Source organism: Xiphophorus hellerii, chromosome 14, assembly GCF_003331165.1.
Source record: "Xiphophorus hellerii strain 12219 chromosome 14, Xiphophorus_hellerii-4.1, whole genome shotgun sequence".
NCBI lineage: Eukaryota > Metazoa > Chordata > Actinopteri > Cyprinodontiformes > Poeciliidae > Xiphophorus > Xiphophorus hellerii.
Window position 1 is genome coordinate 29,234,974 of NC_045685.1, and position 7,562 is coordinate 29,242,535.

The 7,562-nt window shown below is 37.1% G+C and overlaps 1 long non-coding RNA gene across 1 annotated transcript; it reads right to left on the reverse strand.

Moving 5' to 3' along the window:
- Nucleotides 1–2,719: 2,719 nt before the first annotated feature.
- LOC116732274 (uncharacterized) lies at nucleotides 2,720–3,556 on the reverse strand. The gene is made up of 2 exons (XR_004341753.1): nucleotides 3,335–3,556; nucleotides 2,720–3,277 (listed from the first exon to the last, which is right to left on the reverse strand). It is a non-coding gene; the product is annotated as an uncharacterized LOC116732274 (long non-coding RNA).
- Nucleotides 3,557–7,562: the final 4,006 nt, after the last annotated feature.

Below are 7,562 nucleotides of genomic sequence, written 5' to 3' on the forward strand. Positions count from 1 at the left end.
TTTACACCGATAGTCAGTATGCATTTGCAACAGTACACACGTTTGCACAGTACTGGAAAAATAGGGGTATGATAACTTCTACAGGAAAACCAGTAACTCATGCAGACCTATTAAAAGATTTACTACAAGCTGTGCAGCTACCAAAACAACTAGCACTTTGTAAATGTGCCGCACACACCACAGGGAAAGATAAAGTGTCTCTAGGGACCGCCTTCGCTGATGAGATGGCAAAAAAAAGCAGCGGAGGGACAAATAAAGGTCTTATATATGGAAAAAAATCAAACATATGACAAAAGATCCTAAAAGACATGCAACAATTAAGTCCTGAAAAAGAAAAAGATCTTTGGATTAAAAATGGAGCACAAAATAGAGGATGGAATCTATAAGTGACCTGCAAATAAGCCTATCTTGCCAAAAAACTTGTATAGGTGGGCAGCAATATTGAGCCATGGCGTTTCGCATGTCTCAACAGTGGGGATGGTAGGACAGATACATCAACATTACACTATTTATGGATTTATTTCTTTTTCAAGAACTTTTAATGCATCACAAAAGATACCCCAAAAAGGTTTTAAGTTCAAATTAAAATGAGATGAAACTAAAATATATCTGAGTGCCAAATAAAGTACTAAAAGAATTGGGAGTTCCTCCTGAAAATCCTTGTTGGCTCTCTTTCCTGCCATAAAGTCGGTCCCTCCGAGAGGTGAGGGAGGGGTTTTATGGTCGGCTTAAGGATTTGTTTTGTGATCTGACAATAGAGGTTGCTCAGACTAGTGTAGTGACTTTAAAATATAAATTGTGAAATCTAAAAATATAAGGATTTAATTAATTTTAGAGAGTCTTTATCATTACATTAGGCAGGATTTTGATGCAGTTTGGTTTCCTAGATTTAGTGAAACATTTTCTCTTTAGTGTAGATAGTTTAAGCAAGTAAATACTTAGTGAGCATTGAAATAATGTGGAAAATGTTAAATGTAAGTTTTTAGCATCAAAACACTGAGTCTGTGACAGCTGTCCTGACTGTCACACACAGACATTATTGACAATGGTTTTCTGTTATTCCATAATATTACTTTATATATTGATTAATGAGTAGTTTAGATTTTTATCTTTAAAATTTGTTTTCATTAGTCTGACTCTTTAGTTGGCTATTTGTTGTGCACCCATTTAGTTAACTTTAAGTGTCCGTTCTTTATATTTTGTTAAATATAACAAATTAATTTCTTTCTTTTGAGTTACCAGTTTCCTCTGGACCCGTTCACCAGGGGAGGGGGAAATTTGGTCTTTAGTTTAATTTCTTTCATTTGTAGATTTGGTAATATTCTGACCAGTATTTGTTAGGTTTTGTGTTTAATTACCCCTAGTGTGTGTTAATGGTCTGATCAGCCACTATTTAAGTTCCCCTCATGTCTTATTTGTTGGGTCAGTTTGTGCTTGAATTTGTTCTGTTACCACCTGAATTGTACTTTGTTATGTTGACTTCAGTTTGGGCCCAATTTATCATTTTTGGATTTTCTTTGTAGACTATATTTTGAATTTTCTTCAACGTCTCTCTGGCTGGTTTATGCATAACCTTCACAGAGTCTTAATTGGTAAACATGCCTTGTCAAACACTAGTGAAAATTCTTGAGGAGTTGTTAAGTTAATTATTTCTAAAGCATAAGAGTAAAATGAGATAAGGAGCTTTAAAACTGTAATGTGAAGTGTTTTGGGAAAATAGTAATCTTGAAGGTTTAAAGCATGCTAAAATACATTGTTCTGTTTGTTTTGAAAGTTTGCCTTTTAGGACGGGGGCAGCATTGAATATGGGTGGATTTTCTCAGCTAAAATAATAAACCTGTTTCATCAACATCGTTATTTAAAGTAGTAGAAATTGTGATGCATTAGCAGGTAATGCATCATCAGGGGGGAGAATATGTTATGGGTTTATCTTTTATATTACTTAATTAGACTACTGAAACTTATATTACTTAAACAAAACTTTTGAAGAACATGTCTGATCTGTGCTACACATAAAAGTGAAAGGAAAAATATTGTCTGGTGGTGGTGTGGTGATGACAGACTTTTTGATAGATTACCTCGAAAAGTAACAGGGTTTTGTGCATTAGTTTCTCTGTTATTACCTGTATATGTCTATCTTACATCTGCTGAAGATCTAATACTCTCTTTGTCTAGTGTTTTGTTTCAGAAGAGGCAACACTTACAGAAACGTGAAGTGACATGGAAAAATACAGATACTGATCCGACATACATCGATGCCATCGGAGTCCCTCGTGGAGTGCCTGATGAATATAAATTAGTTGATCAGGTTGAGGCTGGTTTTGAATCTACAATTTGTTGGTGGTGCACGATAAACAAAAACGTAGACAGAATAAATTACATCCATTACAATGTACAAAGACTGGGCAACTGGACACAGGCTGGTTTCGAGGCAGTCCATGAACAGCTGGCTGCTACTTCACTGATGGCTTTTCAGAACCGCATAGCTCTTGACATGCTGCTGGCTGAGAAAGGAGGGGTGTGCATGATTTTTGGAGAAAAATGTTGCACATTTTTTCCAAACAATACAGCGGCTGATGGGAGCTTGACGAAGGCCATTACAGGGCTCCGTACCCTTAATGGCAAAATGAAGGAACACTCTGGAGTGGATACTTCCATGTGGGATGCATGGATGGATGCCTTTGGGAAGTATAGAAACCTGGTGTCCTCTGTCTTAGTATCAATTGCAGTTTTTGCTGCAATTTTGACTTTGTGTGGATGTTGTTTTGTTCCGTGCCTGCGTTCTTTGTTTAACCGTCTCATTACCACAGCGATTTCACCCATGGAGGACCAGATGGCACAGATGTATCCTTTATTAGAGAAAAAATCTGATGTTGACAAAGAATACTCTGATGAGGATTCTTCTGACAGGTATCCAGATCCTGGCTTTTGGACTGGGTATGACCCCTGAGTGTAAACATGTTTGCTTTCCAAAAAATGAACTCCCAGTTGAAAATCATTTGAAGTGACTGTTTTTGGAGGGATAAGAGGTGTGGAACAAATATGTGATAAACAGGGGGGAGATGTTGGGTAAATTGTATTGTTTTTACTAATTATCAAATATTCGTTGTATCATGTAGCCTTGTAGTTACATTTAGATAATGTTTAATTATATGCTTTTTCTTTGTTTCTTCTATTTTAAGTAATGTTTCTGTGTTTTAAATAACTTTGATTCCTTCCTGTGACCTCCTTGGGAAAGAGAGCAGTGAAGACTTCCTGGGAGATAGCGGAGACAACTCTTCTAGCAGAGTTTATTGCCCAGCAATAAACTCTGCTCTCCTGTGTTATATACAACGTGTCCTACTCGACGCCGTGTCTGGTACTCGACTGGAGCAGAAGGATTTAGAGTGTAGATAACATGTGTCTAAATAGTGAATGTCATTAGCGCTGCAACTATGTGATGAATTGTTTTCCCCGCCCTTTGAGAGTTGCAGCGCCCAGTGTGAGAGGGTTCCTAAAAGCAATAAAAGCGAGGAGGGGACAAATGTGTTTCAGAGCAGGTTGGAGATTTGTAACTGTAAGCACACCTCTGTCTGCTCTCCTCGCGAGAACAAAGAATCTAACTCTCTTGTCTTTCCTGTGTTTGTTTAAATTGTTTTAATAGGTATTTAGACCTGACAGTGAATTAGATAAGATTTTCTCTGTTTGCACACAATTCAATCCATTGTATTTACTACTTGGTTTAACTGACGCCGGCATAACTGGTAAATGTCAGCGTCGCTCTACAGAATGCTTACTTTTTGTGGTACTGAATTGGATTTCTGACAAAGCTCCAAGTAAATCACAATGGCTAAATATAGTACTGGACTATATATCTCTGGACTATTTAACGAGCAAACTGCACGATAAAGAAGATAACTTTCATAAAGTTTGGGAACCTTTTATTTCTTATGTAGGATTTGAAACTTCTGTGTTTCTCTGGAGAGGATTTGTAATTTGAGGACCGAATTGTAAAGACCTGAAATGTTCTGGTGCAGACCATTTGTCTTTCATTGTTTTGTTTTTTTCCCTTCCTTCTTTTCTCTTTGGTGTGTATGTGTATGTGTGTATATGTGTGTATGTGTATGCATATGTATATGTACAGGTATGTAACTATAAGAGCTGGACTGTTCTCTTGTTCTTGTATTGTATTTGTTTATTTGTCAAAACATTGAAAACCAATAAATATAATTATTTAAAAAAAACAGTGAGAAATTATTGAAGTTAATTATGATAATTATAATTTAAATATTTATGGTTACTTTGGTGAGTTTCAGTCATCAATCAATAGATCAATAGAGTGGATGTGACTTTAAATTATTATTATTTTCTCTTTGATCTTGTGGAATTAGATCAATTTAACTTTCATTTAAATCAAAGATCTAAGAAATTATCAGTTATTATTTTATCTATAATTCTGACAGAAATCATCAATATTAACAAAGAATCAGTTTGTTCAAAAACAAACAAGCTGAACTGATCAATGATCAATATCCAGATATTTGCTGCTGCAGTTGTTACAATTTTTAAACGATCCAATAATAATTGATCTGATATTTTATTAGGAGAATCTGATCAGTTTTCTCTGGATTTTGAACCAGCTGAGGTTATTAATAAATCATTAATTCTGAATTAAATCATATTTAATGTGAATTAAACTTGATTTACTAAAATTGTTTCTATTATTTATGTTTTCTAACAACCATCTGAAGCCTAAAATAAATTTCATTAATCAAAGATTATTATTATTTATGAATTTTATTACTTGATTTATTTTTCTTTTACATTTTGTTATTTTTAACTCTTGCGACAGACTGATGACCTGTAGAGGTGACCCCGCCCCCAGGTGACCCCGCCTCCAGGTGACCCTGCCCCTCGCCTGAAACGTCTCGCTGGAGAGGAACCAGAACCTCCTGACCCACCAGGGACAAGATGTTAGAAAATGGATGATGGATGAATCCTAGATAATCTGTAACTCGTCTATTTCCAAATGATCAATACATTATAAAATATCCACAGTATAAATATGATAAACAGTAAAAATTATCATTTTATCTAAACTAGATCATCAATAATTAATCAATCTAATTTATTTGAATAAAATACAAATAATTGATGATATGAACTTTAATCATCAGATCTTTGTTTTTATTCCTCTGCTGCAGTTTCTATTTTTATTCTGATCACCGACTGGATCAGAAAAAACATTAAACAGAAAATTAATTAATTCATATTTAACTGGTTCTGGTTCTAACTGGTTCTGGTCCAGTCAGAGGTCAGGTGACCCACCTGTTCCTCAGAACACCTGCAGCCTCTCTGACGCTCAGCGCTCCATCAGGCCCCGCCCCTTCATCAGGCCCCGCCCCTCTCAGTCCAGCAGCCAATCCCAGCTCAGCTTTGGGTCCCAGCAGGTCAGGAGAGCCAATCAGCTCCAGGTGTCCTCTCTCCTGGTCCCCCGAGGCATCATGGGGGATGTAGTTCCAGTGAGGCAGGAAGGCGAGACGGTTCATCCACCGGGGGGACGGAGAGGTCAGCTGGAGAGACAGAGGTCAGACTGAGGTCATTTAGAGGTCAGTCAGGTGAGGCAGAGCGGAGTCCATCAGGGTCAGAGGTCAGCTGAAGGAACCAGAACCTCTGACCATCAACCCGTCAAGCTGAAGGTTCTGGTGGTTCTGATGAAGAGGTTCTGGACCAGAACATGAGATTATTCAGAGATTAACCAGAACCAGATGATAAAATGCCACCATATAAAATAATCTGATTTAATCTGTTGTAGTTCAGGTTTATTTTTTCTGTAAGAGAAAATTAAAATAATCTAAAATCACATTTTATTAAAGCAGCTGGAGCCTCTGCTACAGGATTAAGATTAAAGTTATTAATAAAGTTTTATAACATTAAAACCTTCTGTTACAGAGTTTACCCCAGTATCAGCCACTAGGCTGATACTGGGAGGAATTAGCAGCTACTGGTGAGAGGTCAGAAGCTGCTCCCAGTGAGGCAGCAGCTCCAGTACAGCTGGTGTTAGCATGTTAGCATGCTAGCAAAGGGTTCAGGCTCCAACAAACAGTAATGACAAAGTAACTTTGAAAAAGTAACTTAGTTTCTTCACTGATTACTTGATTTGGAAAGTAAGGATAAAAATAATCCCATTTATCCCTCCCAGGATAAGAGCTGCTTGTTATTATGTAGAAATTAAATCCCGTTTTTAAATAATCCAGACTGGAGATGTTTTCACTGCGCTGAGCTTCTTACTGGCTGAACTGAGAGAGAAAGTTCAGTTTATAGTTTTTATAGTTGATGCATTGAACAGAGAGCGCCACCAATCAGTCTGCTGGCGCCTCGGCTTCATCTCTAAGTTTACTTCACCTCGTAGTCGCGCAGGAGGCTGGTTTTAGTTTTTTATTTCTATTCTATTTTTCTACCATATTAAATCATTTCTCTTCTTACTGAGGCAGAGTCGATGTACGATGTACGATGCCTGAGCTTTTCCCATAAAGCTCAGGCAACCAAAACAGTTTCTGTGGCGCTTATTAAAAACTCAATAAATACAAACTATCATATGATATATTCAGAAATATAATAATCAGAAATCATTCTTTAGGTGGCGCCTAGCAGTGATGTGTAGCATTTGAAAACAATATGTGAAAGAGGAAAACTTTCTAAAAACCACCAGAATCCCAGTTTATAATACCAGCTTGAATAAATGAACTAAAATCCTTCATGAACATAACATAAATGTTTTAATGTGTAAAGCTGCTACATTTAGATTCACTAAAGCCTCATATTAAAATATCCCACATCAGGGGCTCTTTAGCGCCGCCCTAGTGGCTCCCTGGAGCTTTTTCAAAAATGTTTGAACATGGAAAAAGATGGGGGTGGGAAATATATTTTTGTTTTAATATGGTTTCTGTAGGAGGACAAACATGACACAATCATTCTTAACGTTTTAAAATGCTATTAAATGTGTAGAATAAATATTACATTTAAACATTTCTGTCAACAAAGATTTGTGTCATAGCCTGCAACGTTTCTTTCAGCTGGGCGGAGCGAGGCAGGTGGTAAACAAACCGACGGGTGTGTGTGTGTGTTGGGCCATGGAGAGCAAAGGGGAAAAGAGAAAAATAGCCGAGGAGAAATTCTACAATTCTTGGACCGAATCATTTGCATTCATTGCCAAAGCAGAAGGTTTACCTGAATGTTGCTCTGCAGCGAGAAGTTGTCAAATAACAAAAAGAGTACCGTACTTTCTGGACTATAGAGCGCACCTTACTATAAGCCTCACCTACAATTTGTTTTCGTACTGTGGTGGAAAAATGACTACAAGGTAACATCTGCTAGTCATGTTATATGAATGATTGTGAACTCTCACCAAAAGAACTATTTGGTTCCATGTAGAAGGTTGGAAGTTGTTTTCTGCAGCTGCATCAGAACCAGACTGTCTCTCCTTTGTTTTAATTCTTTATCTTTGGTATAAAACTCATGTGTTTCTCTGCCTGGCAGCTTTTCATCCAGACCTGCTTCATCACTGATTGTCTCTGTTGAAT